Source organism: Cnephaeus nilssonii (genome assembly GCF_951640355.1).
Source record: "Cnephaeus nilssonii genome assembly, chromosome: 24".
Classification (NCBI taxonomy): domain Eukaryota; kingdom Metazoa; phylum Chordata; class Mammalia; order Chiroptera; family Vespertilionidae; genus Cnephaeus; species Cnephaeus nilssonii.
In genome coordinates, this window is record NC_137095.1 from 3,287,800 (window position 1) to 3,310,961 (window position 23,162).

Sequence of the window (23,162 nt, forward strand, 5' to 3'; positions counted from 1 at the left end):
TCAGGACACATGCTCAGGTGGTGGACTGGATTCATATTGTAGTGCATGCAGGAGTCAGCCTATCCGTGATTCTGTCTCATCATTCATCTTTTTCTCTATTCCCCCTCCCTTCCTCAGTGAAATCAATAAAAATAGACTTTTGAATGTATAGTTTAAGTCAATTACACTTCCACCAAAGTTTAAGAAATTATTAAATCTTGCCACTTTCCATTATTTTACTATTTTATCATGAACGTTCTTGAGTATATTTGTACCTAATGCATCAGCATGTTTGTAATAAAATATAATGATGTGCTACTGAAATATCCTAGCAGGCCCATGTTCAGTGCCAACATTTTGTCATTTTGAAACTAATCATGATGAGAGTATTTACCACCAGGAATAAATGCTGGATAATGTTAGCAACATAGATTGAACTTAAAAGTGTATCATGCAAGTGGGCATTAAATTGTGCATAAGATAAAATGTGAGAAAAACAATTTTCCTTCCAGTATTCAAAACATACTTTATTGTTCCAAATGGAAAAAAAACCAATTGAGTCCTTAAGGAATGGGTGAAGGGAATAGAGATGTCTTTGATGCTGAACTGCCCTGCTATTGGTTAAATCCTAAATTCATTTGAAAAATTGAAAAAGTGAGTGCTCAGCGCACCTTTGAGCCTGGCGACTTCCAATTGATCAGATCCTAGGACTTGCCTCACAGCATGGCCCCCAAATGCCAGTCCCAGCTCCCACCTCAAACAGAGAAACCTAAACTGGCTCCAGTCCCCAAGCAGGAGAAGAAGCCGACCCCTCCGGACGTGCTGAAAGGAGAAAAAGAACAGCAGGAAGCGAGTGAACATATTGATGAAGTACAAAATGAAATAGACAACTCAATGAGCAAGCCAGTGAGGAGATTTTGAAAATAGAAGAGAATTATAACAAACTCCGCCAACCATTTTTTCAGAAGAGGTCAGAATTGATCGCCAAAATCCCAAATTTTGGGATAACAACATTTGTCAACCATCCACAGTGTCTGCACTGCTTGGGGAAGAGAATAAAGAGGTGCTGCATTACTTAACAAGAGTTGAAGTGAGAGAATTTGAAGATATTAAAACAGGTTACAGAATAGATTTTTATTGTGATGAAAATCCTTACTTTGAAAATAAAGTTCTCTCCAAAGAGTTTCATCTGAATGAGAGTGGTGATCCATCTTCAAAGTCCACTGACATCACATGGAAATCTGGAAAGGATGTGACGAAACGTTCAAGTCAAACACAGAATAAATCCAGCAGGAAGAGACAGCATGGGGAACCAGGAAGCTTCTTGACCTGGTTTACTGACCATTCTGATGCAGGTGCCAATGAGAAAGGAGAAGTCATCAAAGATGACATTTGGCAAAATCCTTTACAGTAGTACGTGGTTCCTGACATGGATGATGAAGAAGGGGAAGGAGAATATGATGATGATGCATGCACGAATTCATACACTGGGCCTGTAGATATATATATATATATATATATATATATATATATATATATATATTATTAAAGCTTGTTTTAAATCAATTACACATATATCAAACTTTAAAAAATGTTTAAACCTTACGTTTCCAATTATTCAGCTGTTTAATTATGAATGTTCTTGAGCACATTCATTGCTACTGTATCAGTATGCTAAAATCTATTTATATGAAAGGCTAAGCAACCGCCCAACTTCCTGACAGGTAGCTATGACCTGTAATCACCACCAGGGGGCAGACGCACAACACGGGAGCTGCCCAGTGAGTTGTGGTTACCTGACAGCAGTGGTTTACAGGTACCCCACCCCAGAACCAGACAGGAGGGAGCCTGATTCTGAGTTATGTCACCTAAGAACTGCCCTCTTGAAATCCAGGACACCCGGGGGATGTCCTAGAGCCTGTCTCAGCCCAATCTCCACAGGCCCGGCTCTCATTTTGAAAGGGAGAAGGAGAGAAACAGCAATCATCTACCTCCTGCACGACCACTCCAGGGGATTCAGGAAGGCATGTGCCCTGAATCAAACCAGGGGCTGAGGGTCCCGACCCATTACACAGATGTCCTTCAAGCCTCGGCAGCGCCGGCCAAGGAGGGACTGGGAGAGGTTGGCACTAGGGAGTGTGGGGCCGATCGCACCAATTCCCGCGCCACCACACGCTTCCGGATTAATTTAATTTCAATGTGCACGCATCCATGTACCTGGTCACCAGTAAAATATAATGATGTACTACTGAAATATCTTATGTCCATATTCAATACCATCATTCTGACAGTTTGAATGTCGTGAAATTGTCAACTACTGCTAACGTAGACTTCACTTAATGTATTATTAAATGCTTAGACTTAAAGAACACTGGTGGAGGATGTTAACAATGCAGATGAAACTTTTAAGTGTATGGCACAAGTGGGCTATAAATAGTACATAGGGTAAATATTGAGAAAAAGTATATTGTTTTTAGAATTCAAAAGCAAGAATTCCATATGGCAAAGAAGTCACTAGAGTCATTGAGGAATGAGTGAAATTCAAACATATGTGTTAGAGGCTGCACTATCCTCCTATTGGTTAGGATAATGAATTAACTTTACAGTAGACAAAAATCCTGAGCAGATATTTTAACAAAGAAGATAAAGACAAGGTAGAGAAATGCATAAGAAATGATCACCATCAAACATTTTTACAGAAATGGAATGAAAACAAAAGCAAGTTAACAATTCTTGCTGATAGGGCTCATATTTAAAAACATGAACCTTCACATGTGCTGTCAGGGTTGCTGAAAAATGGAATTTGCATTACTGTGGGTGTGTCGGGAGGCACAGTGATTGACCATTTTAGATCACAGTTCCCCAGATGTTAAAATATAACACATTCACTGACACTGGAACAGTTTGGTAAGTAACACATACACCTGTAGAAAGAACTCAACACAATATTCCCAACTGTTTTATTTATAAAACCCCAAACAAAGAAATAACTGAAACCATAAGCTGCTCAATAGTTAAAGTGGTTACCCATAGAATACAATATTTCCTGGAAATAAATATTTACATAAACATTAGTGTCGAATATCAAAATATCTGTGTAGCACGAAGGAAGCCAGTGTTTCTTAAAGAGAATACACCTTTTAGTACCAATAAAATTATGAAAAATGTGAACTACTCTATTGTATAGGAAGGTAAATAAATGCCTACATAGAGAGCTGGAGGCAGAAAGATTACAAAAGGACTGGAGGTAAATACAGGGTGTGGCAAAGTAGGTTTAAAGTTGTTGCTACTTAAAATAATACAATAATTAATAAAGAAGAACACAAAATATAAACTCTCCATGGCCATTGTGCCTCATTTCCTCGGGCGTGATCACATTAACGGAAAGCCACTAGTTTGATTCCAGGTCAGGGCACATGCCCACGTTGTGGGCTGGATCCCCAGAGTTGGGCATGCAAGAGGCAGCTGATCAATGATTCTCTCTCATTGATCTCTCTCCCTTTCTCTCTCTCTCTCTCTCTCTCTCTCTCTCTCTCTCTCTCTCTCTCTCGTCTCTCTCTCTCTGAAATCATAAAAGTATGTAAAAAAAACAAACTATTGCCATCAAATTCAATAGGAATGCTGACTACATACAAAAGACATCCTGGGACAGATTGCAGGGTTATCCTTCCTCTACCTTTGCCTTCTTGCCTGTTGAGCAACTACATTATGTGAACACCCTAGAGGGGCCAGGGAATACACAATACCATTAGATTATTCTGCCAATGACGTCAGCTACACGGAACAGTTTTGGAGGTCCTGAGAATGTCTGCACATAAAGGCCACACAAGCCACAGGCCCCAGAACATCTGTGCCTTATGTTCAGAAGAGACACTTATCATCTAATTTACTGCAGGCTTCCCCACTCACTATTGAAACAGTGTTTCTGTCCTCATTGTGGTTCCACCTCAGAGACTTACAACAAATGACACCAACCTATGAAATGTCATACTCCCCGGCACATGTCTCCTTTGCAGGACATGGAGAGCAGGTTCCCTAAACATTGCTGAGGCTTATGTAGTACATACTGTGAACAGAGAACATGATTCATATTGGTCACAGAAGCAGAGCAAAGGTCTCCTCTTCAGACTGACCTTTGCCCTCACAAATAATCGAGGCACAAGGCTGAACATTAAATGCACAAAGTCACGTGGCCTTTCCTTTAAGGCCACGGGCCACAATAAGTAATAAGCCAACATTGGACAAAAAGTGATTTTCGGACATTATGTTGTCCCTTTCAAACCACATACACTTTTGGATAAACACAGTATGTATTCATCTCTACATGCTGAAAGTTCACATTTGTGTTTGCAAATCATTCCTCTCTTTTCAGGTCCTTGGCATAAAAAGGATGATGTGGAGGCCTACTCTGAACACAGTTTATCTGTAGGAGATTCTCAGGTCAGGGCTTCCAAGACAGCTGCAGCCACTCAGAACACACATCTGTGTAAGCCGTGCTTCTCGGTGTTAAAAGGTATCCTTCCAGACTAGCCTCGAACGTTATTTTATGAAGGTGGAGAGGCCTGCAACAGATCCCATACCCTCTACCTCATATGCTTCTCCAGACTCACCTGACCCAGGATCTCCAGCACCTTCTGCAGATTCTGCCTCTCCGGACTCACGTGATCCAGTTTCACATGCATCTTCTGCAGGTTCTGCCTCTCAAATCTCCTCCTCTCAGCAGCCTAGTGTAAGCCTGTCTTTCCCCACTTTGCTACGTCCAGTGTGCAAGCCAACAACAGTAGTAAAGGTAAGGATTATCCAGTATTTACCCTTATATGTACGTATGAGCTTTGTGCTTTTTATTATTTATTTACCACAAGTAAAGGTCAGGAGTTGTTATTTTTCTTTAAAATTTTTTTTACTATTTCACTTAATTTCTGCTGTGTATGTGTGCCATGTGAGTGACATAGGTGCTCATGTAGGTGGGTTTTGACTTACAGCGAAAATGGCATTATGTCGCACCATAGGAACAGATCTCCGACATAACCCGAAGTCCTAATATATATATATCAATTACTAGAATGTATAAAATTAATGGAACAAAAAATAGATCTCTCTCTCTCTCTCTCTCTCTCTCTCTCTCTATATATATATATATATATATATATATATATATATATATATATGTATGTATATCAGTGATGGCGAACCTATGACACGCGTGTCAGCACTGACACGCATAGCCATTTCTGATGACACGCGGCCACATGCCGAAGATGAAACATTTGCTGCTCCTGAGGATGAAACATTTGCGACTAGAGTCTTGGAGTTAGTTTTTTCCTCAATGTGTCACACTACCCGAGTTATGTTCAGTTTTTTGGCGAAGTTTGACACACCAAGCTCAAAAGGTTGCCCATCACTGCTCTCTCTCTCTATATATATACATATATATAGAGACACACACACACACAGTGGACAGATTATTATGATCTCTGAATGCATAATAATCTGGCCACTCAGTGTGTATGTATATAAGACCCCTGGTGCATGAATTCAATCATGGGTCGGGTCTGGCCAGCCTGACCAGGGGGAGGGGACATGGGCAGTTGGCCAGCATGCCTGCTGGTTGAACTCCTGGTCAAGGTGACAATTTGCATATTAACCTTTTATTATATAGGATTATTATATAGGATATATACTGAGTGGCCAGATTATTATGCATTCAGAAATCATAATTACCTGGGCACTCAGTGTATATATACTAGTGGCCCAAGTGCATGAATTTTCTGTATGCGGGTGGGGGATGTCTCTCAGCCTGGCCTGCACCCTCTCCAATCTGGGATCCCCTGTGGGATCAGGACTAAACCGGCAGTAGGATATCCCTCTCGCAATCCAGGACCGATGGCTCCTAACCGCTCACCTGCCTGCCTGCCTGATCGTCCCTAACCACTCTGCTTGCTGACCTGCTCGCTCCTAACAATTCAGCCCCGCTGACCTTCTCGCCCTCAACTGACCCTCCCTGCCGGCCTGTTCACCCCCAACTGCCCCCGCCTCCCGCCTGCCTGCTCACCCCCAACTTCCACCCCTGCTGGCCTGCTTGCCCCCAACTGTCCCCCTGCTGAGCTGATTGCCCCCAACTGTCCCCCTGCCAGCCTGCTTGCCCCCAACTGCCCCCCGCTGTCAGCCAACTGCCCCCCCCCCTGCGTGCCTGATCACCTGCAAATGCCCTCCCCTCCTGGCCTGATCACCCCTCCGGCCTCTGCCTTAGCCCCGCCACCATGGCTTTGTCTGGAAGGATGTCCTGAATGTCTCCTGGTCTAACTAGCATACTACCTTTTTATTAGTATAGATAGGGGCTTGGTGCATGGGTCAGGGCCGGCTGATCTGCCCTGCAGGAGGTCCTGGTTCAGGGTAGGGGTTCACTTGGGGTGCGGGGGCGTCCTGGGAGAGGGGCCTGGGGTGGTTTGTAAGCCGGCCATGTCCCCATTGGGGTGGGGGTACCCACTTGGGGTGGTGCCAGACTGGGTGAGGAACTGGGGCAGTATGCAGGCCAGCCACGCCCCCATCGGGATAAGGATCTCCGATGGGGGTCATGGCCGGACCAGGCTAGGGGCTGAGGACCATTTGCAGGCTGGTCACGCACCCATTGGGTTGAGGGTACCTGCTGGGGGCGTGTAGTCGCCCAGGGACAGGGGCTGAGGGCGATTTGTGTGTTGTTTGCAGGCCAGCCAAACCCCCAGCTTTGTCCAGAAGGACATCCGGAAGGTCTCCAGTTGAATTAGCACACATCTGAGCACCAGCACAGCCTAGGGACCTGTGAGGACAAGCAGCCAAGGTTCTCTTGAGGGCAGAGCATGCAGTGACCCAGAGAACAGGATGGGAGGTGCCCTCTATGTCAGTGTGGCAGGTGGGGAACCCGGGCTGAGCTGCACAGTCACACACAGGGGATGATGACATCAGTGTGGTCCCTGGGACTAAAAGCAAAGCGGCTGGACACTAACAATGACGTACAAATGAATGAAAGGGGGGTCCATTTCTGATGGTGTCTTTATGATATGATATGGGGAATTTTAGGATAATTTCTAACAGGATGGTTTGCTGTGATGCTACATGACAAGTGTAGAGCTTAGAGGCCATATATGTGCCCACCTGCCATTTCTTGTTGAGGGCTGACCCAGTGAACACTAGGAATGAGACAGCATACATCAGGGTCACCTGCACTTGAAAATCCCCACCGACATGGGAAAAGGAGAAGAGAGAAGGGTGAGAGAGAACTGTATTACAGAGGTGGTGAACTACAATTTTCGGAAAGAAGCTGATTAGAAAACACCCTGTCCTCATCATGGCTCATTTGTGTTACCAGTGAAGTTGTGCCTCTGGGAATGAAGCTGTGTGAGACAAGTGTGGATCACAGAACTATGGACAGAGGGTAATGCAGAGTGATGGCCTCAGCAAACTGGGATTGGAGTCAGAAGTGCAATGGGCATTGCTATGTTGTTTGGTGTCTTGGAGGGACAATTTGGAGGACAACATGGGTATTGCCTGACAAGACCAGAGTCAAATCCATCACATTCCCATTATGTGCAACATCTCCTCCTACCCTATGTTCCTGACACCAACTATTATTTAAAGTGGGCACTGTGACTCCTATTTGAGGATGAGGGCACAGGTAACTTGTATCTGTTCATCTCACTTTATTGTTGTGTGAAGACACAGCATCAGTAAGAATATAAGGAGAGATTGACTTTAATGGGACCAAGGGCTGCTTTCTTCTCTAATGTGGGGAGTAGGGGAACATATGCATGTGCAGGGTGGGTAGTATGGCAGACTTGGAATCTCAAGAGAGAATCTTATCATGGGATGTGCTGTGCCCATTATGACAGGATATGAACTTTGAGGACGTGGCCATTGCCTTCTCTCAGGAGGAGTGGGAGATCCTTGATGAGGCTCAGAGACGTCTGTACTGTGATGTGACGCTGGAAGTGTTTGCACTTGTAGCATTCGTAGGTAAGACCCTCACATCTCTCCTAGTGTCCTGAGGTGATGCCCACTCTTTATTTTTTCCCCAGACTTAGCACTCTCTCTCTCAAAGACAGACCATGGGCTCAGGTAATTTCCCCCACTGTCTTGTCAAATGGGCTGTGGCTGCCAGTGCTGAGCTGTGCAGAGAGCCCTGAGCAATAGACTTCATGAACCTCCCTGACACCAGTTGCCTCAGAAACTGCAGGAAGTGTCTGGATGTCAGCAGTCTTACAGACTGCTTAATGGGTCCCTCCTGCTCTTCCACTCCAGGGAGGGTGACTCCATCCAGATCCACGGCTTCCCATTCTACACCTTTCCTGTCGATAAAGACCCTGTGTCAGTTATCTTCTTTACATACATGAACCAGGGGCTGTTCTTGTAAGACCCTCCAATCATTGTTTGAAGTATACCTTCCCTGGATACCATTGCAGGCTGAATGCTATGGGCAAGTGATAGCTGCTCACCTCTGTTGTCTTTTCATTGATACTCAGAATATTTAGTTTGTTCATACTTCTAGAACAGAAGGTGCAGGGAGAACCCTGGGTTTCTCCAGGGTGAACGTACAGGATGGTCCTAGAGGATGCTTAGCCCGGCTGAGTAGCAACTGAGGGGAAGTGTGACATAAGGATGGTGTTCAGATTGTACCGGGCACCTGCTCCTGTCCAACAGTGTTTGGTGCAGGTTCCAATGGCCACACCTCATTTGTACCTTTCTTTTCCACACTTGACACTTTGCTGACTTGTTATTTCATTGGTGACTTCCTAGCATTGTCTACCTTCGCCTTTGTGTCCTTTTTACATCACCTATTCCTCTGCACATCTCTTTCTGCAGTATACTACTACATGGACCTATGCAAGTGTTATAAGGAGCACATACATGCTCAAATACCCCTCCAACACCAGCTACTTGTTTATTGAATTTTACTTGTAACCAACCTTCTGCACAGCTTGCCCATGTCACCAGCAGAGAATATCTACTGAATGCTGTTAGCAGCAGAATGAGCTGGACAGTCCGCTTCTCTTCCGTGTGGTGCTTGCCAGGTTTTGGCTCTATTTCTGTTGAAGTCTCTCTTGTTTTGTGATCTTCAGTGGTCAAGAACTTCACAGTTGCATCTTATTAGTTCATCTTTCAGGTCTTCTATTTTCAGACAGTTGCATGAGACCAATGTATTATGTGCAAAACAGTTTTATAAAGGGACTTCCCTCTGTCACCACAGTCAGCATTCATTTCCACATCATTCCTCTGTTTTCAGGTCCTTGGCATAAAATGGATGATGTGGAGGCCTATTCTGAGCACAGTGTATCTGTAGGAGACTCTCAGGTCAGGGCTTCCAAGAAAGCTGCAGCCACCCAGAGGACCCATCTGTGTAAGCCGTGCTTCTCGGTGTTAAAAGATATTTTGCACCTGACTGAGTTACAAGTGGCATACTTTGAGAAGAATGTGTTCTTAAGTGATGCATGTGTGAGAGACTTGTGTTTCAGTGCAAACCCTCACCAGCAGCAGAAGGATGCCTGTGGAGAGAAGCCCTGGAAAGAAGATATGGAGAGTGCTTCGTGTGTGACAACTTGCTGGTTCTACTTCTCTGGGGTGCCTGAAGCTAGTACTGAGGTTGGGGTGGACTCCCCAGCCACCACAGGGCTTCTCCAGCCTCAGGCCACTCTTAACACTGAGGAGCCACACAGTAACAATGAGAGTTCACAGGAATGTCTCCGTGGAAAAAGACATCACCAGTGGGTTGCATGTGAAACAGCTGCCAGCCAGAAACAGAAAGTTGCTTATCAGAAAGGTCTCTGCTCTGGAGATATGATTAATGAGTCTAATAAATGTGGGAAAGTCTTCAGACAAAACTTTAACCACCTACAACATGGGAGAGTTCACACTGTAGAAAAGCCCTGTGAGTGTACTGATTGTGGGAAGGTCTTCAGAGAAAGCCGTGCTCTCATTAAACACAACAGAGTTGCCAAAACCGGTTTGGCTCAGTGGATAGAGCGTCGGCCTGCGCACTCAAGGGTCCCAGGTTCGATTCCGGTCAAGGGCATGTACCTTGGCTGCGGGCACATCCCCAGTAGGGGGTGTGCAAGAGGCAGCTGATAGATGTTTCTCTCTCATCGATGTTTCTAACTGTCTATCCCTCTCTCTTCCTCTCTGTAAACAATTAATAAAATATATTTTTTAAAAAAACACACAACAGAGTTCACATTAGAGAAAAGCAGTATAAGTGCAGTGAATGTGGGAAGTCCTTCATTCAAAGGTCTGACCTCACTGTACACCACAGAGTTCACACTGGAGAAAAGCCATATGAGTGTAGTAAATATGGTAAACATTTCAGACAAAGGTCTAACTTCACTAGACACCACAGAGTTCACACTGGAGAAACGCCATATGAGTGTAGTCAATGTGGGAAGCATTTCAGGGAAAGGGCTGCCCTCACTAAACACCGCAGAGTTCACACTGGAGAAAAGCCATAAATGTGCAGGGAACGGTTTATTTTTCTCACTAATTATAAGAACACTTAAGGGGGTCTATGAGACCCTTTTCATGAATATTTTTCATAATATTATAAACACTATAATTTGTGTAAACCTTAACAAATATTGAACTCTTTCATGCTACACAGTTATTTTGTGATTTAACTCTCATTCTTATGTGAAAAGTTTATTATTTTTTATTGCTGAGTAGTACTGTGTTCTGTCAATAACCACTTTGTCTATTGATCTGACTATGGTTTTTGTTATTTCCAGCTTTGGGGTATTATAAATAAATTTTCAGGGAATATTGGGTTCAGTTCTTTATGTAAATGTATGTTTTCCTTCTCTAACTGTTGTACTGTAGGTGAGGATTTTACTTTTTAAGACATGCAGAACTTTGAACTAAAATGGTTATTCTCTTTGCCTTTCCAGACACCCACAATGATGAAAATTCTAGTTTTTATTTATCCCTGTGAGCTCATGCAATATTTAGTATTTTTAAATTGCAGACCAGAAAATCAGTATAGTGTTAACTTGTTTTGTTTTAAACCCATTCCCTTAAGACAGTTTTATGATGAGCATTTCTTTATGCATTGATTTACACCGCCTTTATCTCTTTGGTTGAAAAGTCTGGTCAGAAAATTTTGCCAATTTTTTAAAAAATATATATTTCTTTATTGATTTCAGAGAGGAAGGGAGAAGAAGAGATAGTAACATCAATGATGAGAGAGAATCATTTGATGGGCTGCCTCCTGCCCCCCCCCCCCCCGGATGGGGATCAAGCCCTCAACCCAGGCATGTGCCCTCGGCTGGAATCGAACCTGGGTCCCTTCGGTCCGCAGGCTGACGCTCTAGCCACTGAGCCAAGCCGGCTAGGGCAAATGTTGCCAATTTTTAAAATGAATTAATGATTTAAACAATAGGCAGATAATTCAGCAGCTAAGAAATCTCCTTCCTTTCATCACCCCCAGCTTTAATAAATGTACCCTCAAAATCTTCTGAATTCATGGTGTGAAATCTTTTCTGCATGATGTCAAGACCTCACATACCTTAGGGGAACCTGAGGCAGAGCTGTTCTAGGCTGGTTAGGTCTGGGCATGGTTATACTTTCTGATGGTCTTAGGCGACCCTGTAGAGCCTAAGACCATCGGAAAACACAGATATTTACATTACGATCCATTAACAGAAGCAAAATCACAGTTAGGAAGTAGCAACGAAAATAATTTCACGGTTGGGGGTCACCACAACGTGAGGAACTGTATTAAAGGGTCGCGGCATTAGGAAGGTTGGGAACCACTGCCCTAGGAGATCTGTCCGTCTTTTGCAGTTAGCCAAGCCTGTGGACGCATCTTGTCCCTCCCCAGCCATCACTCTCTCTGCCACAACACTTTTATTTACCTAACTCAATGGCTGGGTTTCTAGCCCTGCTCGGCTGCTGAGAAAACTACATTACCCAGAACGCACTGCACCAGTGTGGGCGGAGCTAAAGGGACTTTGGTGTCTGCGCATCCGGTTAGGGCGGGACTTCCGCCTTCCTCCTCGCGGTGGCCATTTTAAAGTTTTAGGTCTGTTGTTCACAGAGTCACAGGCTTCAGGGCGCTGGACTGAGTAGGAGGAGGCCTGGGAGGCCGCTGCCTGCGGTGCAGGGTGTGTCTGAGGCTCCTGGAGCCCCAACAGACCGAGATCGGGGTCCCCGTGCCTCCCCGACGCCTCTCTGCTCACACCGTTCCCGCAGCCTGACCCCCCTGAACCCTCCAGCCTGGGGACCGGCGCCGCTCAGGTCCTGCCGCCCAGGTCCCAGCGTCCAGAATGGTGAGTCCCTGGTGGTGACACGTGGGTGATGGGGAAGAGGGTGGAAGGCTGCAGTGCCACCTTGTGAGGACGTGATGGTGACGCTGAGCGGGGAGGATTCGGAAACCCGGGCCTGTTTGGGATCTAAAGGCAACAAAGAGATGAGGTGTGGTTTTGCGTGAGGAGTTTTCGTTCTTTCTCAGAACGCTTGGACCATAGATGGTTGTGAAAAAAAAAGAGGAACATTTTCTAACTTTTCCTGACATTGCTCACAGGAAGAACAGAGTAGAAGACAGAGGACAGCAGCTGTGGACAGGAAGGGGAAGTCCTGTAAATGATAAGATAATGTTCAAGAGTGAGCACTGAGGACTGAGCCCCGAGATAACACAGGCATCTGGAGGGCACCTGGCCTCTGGGCTGGGCAAGGGTCCTGGGCAGCCTGAGCCCATAGAGCCTGGTGGTTGCCAGGCTCCCAACAGACCATTATCTTTCCACAAATTCCTGCAAATGCAGAATAGATCAGGTGTACGGGTTTGTGGAGCTTATTTCAGGGCCTCACCCTCTTGTGGCCTCTGAGATAGTAGAGTCCTGGGACTGTCAGCCGCTCTTGTATCCCGGGGACCTGGGGACTTTGAACAGACACTGAGCCCAGACTCCAAAGGCCAGGAGGAGGGCTTCATGGAGTGGACCTTATTTTTGGCAACCAGTGTAGTGAGTGTGTAGTCCTCCAAACACAGGTTCCAGAATGTGCAAAGGCTTGGAGTAAAGAGGGAGCCAAATCAGGAACCTACAGGTATGTTTTTTAAAGTACATCTATATTTTTATTGATTTTAGATGTAGAAAGGATGGGGTGGGGAGAGGAGAGATAGACAGAGCAACAGGGATGAGAAAAATAGGGATTGGTTGCCACCTGCACAATCTCTACTGTAGATCCAGTCCACAAACCAGGCATGTGACCTCACACCAGTGCATGGGTCTATGCTCAACAAAATGAGACACATCATCTAGAACAGTATATCACTTTAATACAGGGAATCATGGTCAGGTTGTTAATGGTAGTAGTACTTCAGAAGGGACAGTGTGAGCCTGAGGAATGGCTTTTTTCTGGGGCCACTGTTTGTGAGAAGGGGGTGTCACAACACAGCTTAGGGGCAGAAGTTGTCCTGTAGAGTGTGGGGGAGAGATAATCGTTTAGCAGTGGCCAAAGCCTTTAAAAGATGAGTGGACCTGAGATTAATTGGAGGCCAAAGAGTAATTCAAGCAAGATGAGACTGAGGCTGGTACATATCAACTTTTCTAAACTCTCACCAGGATTTTCTTGTGACTCTTGTTGTGGCCTGGCTGTGGGGAGTTGCAGTCAGTCTTGTGGATTATCTAAGAGGCTTGAGTGTTCATCTATGAGACTCACTGGGCATGGTGCAGAGGGCCATTGGGGCTGGGACTTGAGTGAAGGTTAAGTGAGAGTTGTTGGCTGTGACTAGTGAAGGGACATCAAGTGCAGCATCACAGGAGGTGGGCTATGGATATCTGAGATCTGATTGTTCTTAATAGTTGAGGTTGAAGGAAATAAACCGTCATGGAGAGAGGCCTACGTAGCAGGAATCAAGGCTGCCTCTATGAGTGTGGACTATCAGAGTGTGGGTAGTGCTTGATCCTGATTCAATATGGAAACCGTACTCTGACCACACATGCTGAGTAATAACTAAAAGGCCTGAAGATGAGTATGGGGGCTGGGCCTGTGGAAGTGCAGGTTTGAGAGAGGTGTGGTAGAAAGAGTGATGTGCACTCGGAGAGGGAAGGTGAATTCATGGTCACAGCACCATGACATTGACATAGAGTGAATGAAGGAAGAGTCTGTTTCTGGTGGTCCCTGGATGTAACAATAAGGTGAACTTTAGGGTAATTGCCTGTAAAGAGAGGAGTTTGGGTGCTACTTTCTAGGTTAAGAGCTTAGGTGCTGTTTAACTAACCACCTGTCTTTTGTTGTTGGTTGTAACACACTGGTTGAAAAGAATGACATAGCATTAATCAGTGTTATCCATGCTTGTAAACCTCCACTGGCACGGGTAAGGAAAAAGGGTAAGAGAGAAATAGATTATGGAGGTGGTAAACTATAATTTTGGAAAAGAAGGTGATTAGGAAAGAATTTATCCACATTAAGGCATATTTGCATTTCATTTGAAGTTGTACCTCCAGGAATGAAGCTGTGTGAGAGAAGTGTTGTTAAAGGAACTATGTTCAGCGGGTAGTACAAAGCAATGGCCTCAGAACATTGGGATTGGGATCAAGAGGGTGAAGTGTGATGCCATGTGTTTGGTGTCTTAGAGGAACAATCTGAGGGACTACAATGCTATTTCCTGAGAAAACAGTATCAAATCACTCACACTCTCTTTATGGCCAACATATCTCTAACCTATATATGGACACCCACTGTATTGATAAGAGGCAGTGTGGCGTACATGGGAGGTCCAGAGCTCAGGTATCTTCTATCTGCTCAACTGCCTTAATTGTTGGAAGAAAAATATCAGCAGGAAAATAAGAAGACAGTGGGTTTCATGGGATGAAGGGCTGGTATTTTCTCTGATGTGTAGAGTGGAAAGAGCAGATGCGTGTGGAGGGTGGGTAGTAGGATAGACTTATAATGTTAGGAGTGAATCTGATCATGGTTGTACTGTCCCCATTATGACAGGATGTGAACTTTGAGGACGTGGCCATTGCCTTCTCTCAGGAGGAATGGGGGCTCCTTGATGAGGCTCAGAGACGTCTGTACTGCGAGGTGATGCTGGAAGTGTTTGCACTTGTGTCATCTGTAGGTAAGACCTTCACATTCTCCCAGTGTCCTGCGGTGATGACCTCTCTTCCTTTATGGCTCAGCCGTAGCTTTCTCTCTCCCACAGGCAGAACATGGTGTCTGCTAATGTCCCCCACTGTCCTGTCAAAAGTGCTGTGGCTGCCAGGGATGAGCTGGATGGGGAGCCCTGAGCAAAGGACTCCACAAACAACCCTAACACCCGTAATCTCCAAAAGTACAGGAAGTGTCAGGGAGTGAGTCGTCTTGCAGTGAGCTTAATGGGTCCCAGCTTTCACTTCCTTTTCATGGGAGGCTGACAGTGTCCACATGCATGGCTTCAACTTCTGCCCTCTTTCTCTAGGTAAGGGTTCTTTGTGGCAGCCTGTACCTACATGAACCATGTGCTGTTTTTGTAAGACCCTCATTCAGAAGTTTCTAATATTTTCTTCCCTGAATAGTATAGCAAGCTGTGTTTCTCTCTTCACCTGTTCCTCTGCACTGGTGCCTACGCAGTATTCTGCAACATTGACTTGCACATATATTAAGAGAAGCACATATGTGCTAAGTATTCTTTGAAACCAACTACTCCTTTATTGAATTTTACTTGGAGTAAGATGGAAGTAACCTCTTGCACAGCTCACACTCGTCTTCAGCAGGCAAGTCCTGCTGAATGCAGTTAGTTGAAGGTTTAGCTGGAGATTCATATTCTAATCCTTGTGGTGCTTGCCTTGTTTATGTCATATTTCTGGAGAGGCCTCTCTGTGTTGTGATCTTCATTAGCCCAAAGAGTCACAAGAGCCTCTTATTAATCCTTCCTGCACATCTCTTATTTTCAGATATTTTCATGGAACCAACGTGTGATGTGTAACACACTTTTGCAGTGGGATTTCCCACTGTCACCACATTCAACATTCATTTCCTCACCCTTTCTCACTTTTCAGGTTGTTGGCATAAAATGGATGATGAGGTGGTCTGTTCTGATCAGAGTGTATCTATACAAGGAGAGTCACAGGACAGGGCTTCTAAGACAGCTCTAGCCACCCAGAAGATCCTTCTGTGTAAGTGGTGTTTCTCTTTGTTAAAAGATATTTTGCACCTGACTGAGTCACATTCAGCATGCTTTGAGCAAAAAGCCTTCTGTAGTGATGCATGTGTTGTAGACTTCTGTTTCAGTGCAAACCCTCACCAGCAACAGAAGAATGAATGTGGAGCGGAGCCCTGGAAACAATCTATGGACAGGGCATCCTATGTGAGCAAGTGCAGCTTCTACTTATCAGTGTTGCCTTCAACCCACAGGGAGGTTGGGGAAGATTTGCGATACAACTCAGAGCTTCCCCAGCATCAGGCCACTCTCAACACCGAGGAGCTACATTTTGGCAGCGAGATTTCACAGGAATTTCTTGATTGTAAAAGTCATCACCAGTGGGGTGACTGTGAAAATGCTACGAGGCACATCCTGAAAGTTGTTCAGTGTCAGGGTGAATTTTCTGGAGAAGTGATTTATGAGTGTAAGAAATGTAGGAAAGTGTTTAGGCGATTCCTTAACCTTACTGGACATAAGAATGTTCACCCTGGAGAAGAGATGTATGAGTGTAGTGAATGTGGGAAGCCGTTCAGTGAAAGAAATACATTAGTTAAACACTGGAGAGTTCACACTGGAGCGAAGCCATATGAGTGTACTGAATGTGGGAATTCCTTCAGTGAAAGAAGTACATTCATTAAACATCTGAAAGTCCATACTGGAGAGAAGCCATATGAGTGCACTGAATGTGGGAAGCCTTTTAGCCAAAAATCTAACCTCATTAAACATCTGAAAGTCCACACTGGAGAGAAGCCATATGAGTGTAGTGAATGTGGGAAGTCCTTCAGTGCAAGAAGTACACTCATTAATCACCAGAGAGTTCACACTGGAGAGAAGCCATATGAGTGTACTGAATGTGGGAAGTCCTTCAGTCAAAGAGGTACATTAATTAAACACCAGAGAGGTCACAGTGGAGAGAAGCCATATGAGTGTACTGAATGTGGGAAATCTTTTAGCCAAAAATCTAACCTTATTATGCATCGCAAAGTACACACTGGAGAGAAGCCATATGAGTGTACTGAATGTGGGAAGTCCTTCAGTCAAAGACGTACATTAATTAAACACCGGAGAGGTCACAGTGGAGAGAAGCCATATGAGTGTACTGAATGTGGGAAGCCTTTTAGCCAAAAATCTCACCTTATTAATCACCAGAGAATTCACACTGGAGAGAAGCCATATGAGTGTACTGAATGTGGGAAATCTTTTAGCCAAAAATCTAACCTTATTATACATTGCAAAGTACACACTGGAGAGAAGCCATATGACTGTAGTGAATGTGGTAAGTCTTTTAGCCACAAATCTTACCTTATTAAACACCAGAGAGTACACACTGGAGAGAAGCCATATGAGTGTACTGAATGTGGGAAGTCCTTCAGTGAAATGAGTACACTCATTAATCACCAGAGAGTTCACACTGGAGAGAAGCCATATGAGTGTACTGAATGTGGGAAGCCTTTTAGCCAAAAATCTCACCTTATTGAACACCAGAGAATACACACTGGAGAGAAGCCATATGAGTGTAGTGAATGTGGGAAGCCTTTTAGCCAAAAATCTAACCTCATTAAACATCTGAAAGTCCACACTGGAGAGAAGCCATATGACTGTAGTGAATGTGGGAAGTCCTTCAGTGCAAGAAGTAAACTCATTAATCACCAGAGAGGTCACAGTGGAGAGAAGCCATATGAGTGTACTGAATGTGGGAAATCTTTTAGCCAAAAATCTAACCTTATTATACATTGCAAAGTACACACTGGAGAGAAGCCATATGACTGTAGTGAATGTGGGAAGTCTTTTAGCCAAAAAATCTTACCTTATTAAACACCAGAGAGTACACACTGGAGAGAAGCCATATGAGTGTACTGAATGTGGGAAGTCCTTCAGTCAAAGAAGTACACTCATTAAACATCAGAGAGTTCACATTGGAGAGAAGCCATATGAGTGTACTGAATGTGGGAAGTCTTTTAGCGAAAAATCTTACCTTATTAAACACCAGAGAGTACACACTGGAGAGAAGCCATATGAGTGTAGTGAATGTGGAAAGGCCTTCAGTGCAAGAAGTACACTCATTAATCACCAGAGAGGTCACACTGGAGAGAAGCCATATGAGTGTACTGAATGTGGGAAGTCTTTTCGCCAAAAATCTAGTCTTATTACACATCTGAGAGTACACATTGGAGAGAAGTATTAAATGTGCAGGGAATGTTTTATTTTATTCACTTAGAGTAACAACACTGAATGCGAATGTTTGGGACCTATTTTTCTGAATGTAAACCCTTTTAATGGAACATGCAGTGTACTATATTCCTCATGTGTTTCCAGTACAAGTGAGTCTTGAAGGACATGCCCAGATCTACTACCTGATACATTTGTAGTTGAAGAGATTTTTTTATTGAATTATGCTTTTATGAACTGTTTTACTTTCTAACTCACCAGCCTGCAAATTGCTTACTGTACTCTGTTCTGGTTTATAATTTTTTAGTAAAGATATTTCTCTTTAGTACCTTAACTGTTTTGGTTATTTTCACTTCCAGGGATGATTGTCAAGCACAATTATGATCTATCTTCATAGAATTAACAGATATTGTTTGAATCTCAATCTTTCTATGCTTTAGGAGGGACAGCATAATACTAGAAAATTGCTCTTTGGCCAATATTGGCTTATAGTGCGTTGCTAGCCAAGGCCTTGAAAGAAAGACTGCTTGAATTTGTGGTTCCAGTTCGCATGTTTGATCCCAGCACATATGGGGATGTGGGAGGCATCTAATTTTTTTTCTCTCTCATATTGATGTCTCTCTCAATATCTCTCTTCTTCTCCCGCTTCCCAAGTACTCTCTCTCAAAATATCCTCAGATGAGGATTACCAAAAAGTCCAAACATTCACTCTGGTGCCCTGAGATGGGGCCTCTGCCTGCACAGCCCCCCTTTCCTCACTCTTCCCTGCATTTGCCTGGGATGTTCCCACTGTAGCTGGGCACACTGTGTCCTTCCCAGGGTTTGGAAGAGAGGCGGCCCAGTCAAGGCCCTGGGAGGGATTTGGGTTCTGTGTCTGCCTGAGATGTGCTGGCCAGGGCTCTTCTATCTCCATCCAGACTGCTTCTCCCCACCCGCTAGGCACCTGCCTGCTGCAAATGAACCTGCTTCTGTATCTGGGGGAAGCCCCTTCATACTTTGGACCCCCAAATCAGTTCACCTTTAGAGAGTACTGCCTCCAGCCAACTCACTCACACCCCTGAGACCCACTGATGTTTAAGTCTCTTTTTTTCCATTTTAGGGGTTATTTTGCACTTTAATTTTATCAAAAATAAAGCACTCCTCTCTCCATCCCCTTACCCAAACAGCCCTGGAGGTAGCATGGATGCTACAGGAAATGGTGCTGTGTATTTTCAATGGTGAGAATATTCTTCTGTATCTGGTAGAAGCATTTCCAGAAGGAGAGGCTTGGTCTCAATAAAATTCCACGTTCGGATGTTGAGTTGTAGTTGGTGTGCCCCCTCCCTAAGTTTTTCCTGTGCATAGAAGACCTGAAATTAGGTGATAGTTCCTGGATTCTGGGGAATAGTGTGTTGCTGGAGGGTGTTGTTGACGGGCAGAGAGTTCGGATGCCTGTGAAGGTGTTCCTACCACCTCATGGGCCAGGTTCCTGGAGTGGGTGGGCTGAGGGAAGGCTGTAGGGATGAGGACTTGAATCAGGTTGGATGGAGGGTCAGCAGCCATGGTGGGCATAAGGGACACATGTAAAGACCGAAGCTGTGGATACTGTTGAGCCCAACTGTTTCAGATGCTGTAAATTCAGAGTCCCCTGTTCTTGGGAACTGGCATCTAGAGGAGGACAGTCCACAAAGTATGGACCAGGATACCTGTGACTGGTAACAGCAGTATGGGGGAAGGTGAAACTAGCGTTGGTCAGTGGGGACTTCACTGAAGAATTCTGTGAAGGGCTGGCAGGCTCCAGGTGGGAACCTGCAGGGAGCATGCCCTGTGCATTTGCAGGCTGTATGGAGGTCACTCTGGCTGCTTTTAACAACAAGGATCAGAAAGTGGTAAAAAATAAATAAATCGTGGCCAATTAGGCAGTAGTATTGTGCATCGTCCTGAGCCTGATTGAAAATACAAGTAAATCAAAGAACATCCACTTGGTATTAACAAATTAGATGCAGCTCAGCAGACCATTTACAACAAGGAAGGGCAGAGGAGTATGGCAAGAACTGGGAAGTGGATTTTCAAGGGACAGCAAGCCAGTGGGTCAAGAAGGTGAGGAGAAAGCTGTGTTGCACCAAAGCTGTGTCCCTTCATGAGGTGGGTAACATCCAACTGCATAAAGGAAAAGCCACAGGGCAGATGGCTGCTGGGGAAACTGGACCAGAGGCAACAGGCCCAAAAGGCTGCCCCATGAAAGGGGCCCAAACAGCGTGGTGCTGGGAGAGCAGAAGAGCAGTTTCATTGTTTCGGTTTTGTTCTGTCTTTGCTTTTATTCTCTAAACGCAGAACACGGGACTTTTCTATTGCAAACACGCACCTGGGGCTTTGGAGCAGGGAGAGAGGCACAGCCTTAAGATGCCTGAGGAGAGGCTGAGGAGGAAAGCAGGGCGGGGAGACATGGCCAAGAGTCCTGCATTGGGACATTTTTTTTCTTTAAATTCTTTATTTTTAAATTATTACATAAGTCTCGTCTCCCCCACCACCCCGCCATTGACCTCTCCCTACCTGCTCCTACCCAACAGTACATGCCCTCACCCTCCTATCTAGGTCAACTGGTTATGCTCATATGCAAGCATACAAGTCCTTCGGTTGATCTTCGACACCTTCCCCTCCTATGCCTTCCCTCTTAGTTTGGATGGTCTGTTCAATGCTTCTATGACACCGGCTCTATTTTTGTGCATCAGTTTATGTTCATTATATTGCACAAATGAGTGAGATCATGTGGTATTTATCTTTCTCTGATGGCTTTATTTCCCTTAGCATAATGCTGTCTAGGTCCATTCATGCTGTTGCAAATAATAAGATTTCCTTCTTTTTTATAGCAGCATAATATTCCGTTGTGTAGATGTACCACAGGTTTTTAATCGACTCATCTGCTGATGGGCATTTAGGCTGTTTCCAAATCGTAGCTCTTATAACTACCATCGTGCTGCTATGAACATAGGGGTGCATATATGCTTTCTGATTGGTGTTTCTGCAGAAAGGACCCCAAGAGACACTTCAGTGAGGGAGCCGCTCATCCGCTCAGTGTCACTTTCCCTTGTCATAGGAAAAGCTGGATCTCTGTTTCCACATGGATGATGAACTTTATTTTTATTTTATTAAAGAAACATTATTTTATTTATTTATTTATTTATTTATGGTTAATCCGTGCCCGAGGATATTTTCCCATTGATTTTTAGAGAGAATGGAAGAGAGAGGGAGAGACAGAGAGAAACATCCATGTGAGAGAAATGTTGATTGGTTGCCTCCTGCGGTTGCACAGACCAGGGCCCAGTCAGGGAGGAGCCTGCAAGCAAGACACGTGACTTTGACTGGAATTGAACCCGGGACACGTTGGTCAGCAGGCCGACACTCTCAGATCAATGAATTTTATAGCATAAAATTAAATCTCCCGAGAATATCCTCTCGGTGGGATAGTCAGCATTTGATTTAGTTAAAGCACATTTACAATCAGAACTCCATGAGCACATGCGCCGCCGGCATCGCTAGCTCTATACACCTGGACCTGCGTGATGCTCACCAGCTCTTGTGACATTAAATGAGCCGAGGCGGACGTGGCTTCCCTGCAAGGCTTGGTCCCTGGGCTCATGTCCCGCCTCCAGGGAGTAACATCCCCTTCCCTGCAGGTAGAGGAAGTGGCCCAGTGGGCCCTGGTTATGCAGGTGACTCTAGACTATCACCAGCAGTTGGCCAACATCCTGCAGATGCTGCAGAGGAAGATGCTGATGCGATAAGAGCCTCCCGCAGGTGCGCAAACCACTCCCTCTGGCTCTCTGCCTCTCTGTCTCCCCCGTCCCATTGTCCCGTTCTTCTTTTTTAAAATAAATTTTTATTGATTTCAGAAAGGAAGGTAAAGGGGGAGAGAGAGAAACATCAATGATGAGAGAATCATTGGTTGCCTTTTGCACGACTCCCACTCGGGATCTAGCCTGCAACCCGGGCATGTGCCCTGATCGGAAATCAAACCATGACCTGTTGGTTCATAGGTCGATGCTCAACCACTGAGCCACACCAGCCCGGCTGCTCTAGACTTTTTTGAAAATGAGTGATATGCTATGGAGTGTGCGCAGTAACCCACAGCGTAAAGGTGAGGGGTAAACAAAAAACTACCCAAATGTTTGGCCAGGGTTGGATAACGGAAAATTGCTTTATGGAGGACTAGCATAATGAATAAATGTGGAGGGGTGGTAAATACTCTCATCATGATTAGTTTCAAAATGGCAAAATGTTGGCACTGAACATGGGCCTGCTAGCATATTTTAGTAGCACATCATTATATTTTATTACAAACATGCTGATGCACTAGGTACAAATATACTCAAGAAATTCATGATAAAATAGTAAAATAATGGAAGGTGGCAAGTTTTAGTCATTTTTTAAACTTTGATGTAAGTGTAATTGTCTTAAAATATACATTCAAAACTATATTTTTATTTCAGTGAGTAAGTGAGGGGGGATAGAGAGAGAGAAAGATGAATGATGAGAGAGAATCACTGATAGGCTGCCTCCTGCATGCACCACAATATGAATCCAGTCCACCACCTGAGAATATGTCCTGACCAGGAATTGATCAGTGACCTGTGGGGTCATAGGTTAACACTCAACCAATGAACCACGCTTGCCCAGCTCTCCTAAGATTTTCAGGGATCCTACGCAACCTGCAACCAGGGTAGCAATGAGCAGTGAAGCTCGTCCTGGCCTAACCCCTGAATCTGCGCTCAAGGCCTCCTTTCCTCTGAATGCCCAGTGAGCTCACAGCAGCCTCGCTTTGCCTCATTTATTTCCCACAATGTTTCTACAGAGTCAAAGGATCCTGCTGTTTCCTGTTCTATCTCTCTGCTGCTTC

The 23,162-nt window shown here is 44.8% G+C and overlaps 2 pseudogenes across 2 annotated transcripts in view; one reads left to right on the plus strand and one right to left on the minus strand.

The window, feature by feature from the left end:
- The window catches only part of LOC307094820 (protein SET-like), a 671,772-nt pseudogene that overhangs the window by 461,074 nt on the left and 187,536 nt on the right, over positions 1 to 23,162 (minus strand). The window lies entirely within an intron of this gene.
- On the plus strand, positions 703 to 22,050 carry LOC307095023 (protein SET-like; annotated as a pseudogene). Its single transcript has 2 exons — positions 703 to 1,447; positions 21,943 to 22,050. The product of its transcript is annotated as a protein SET-like (transcript).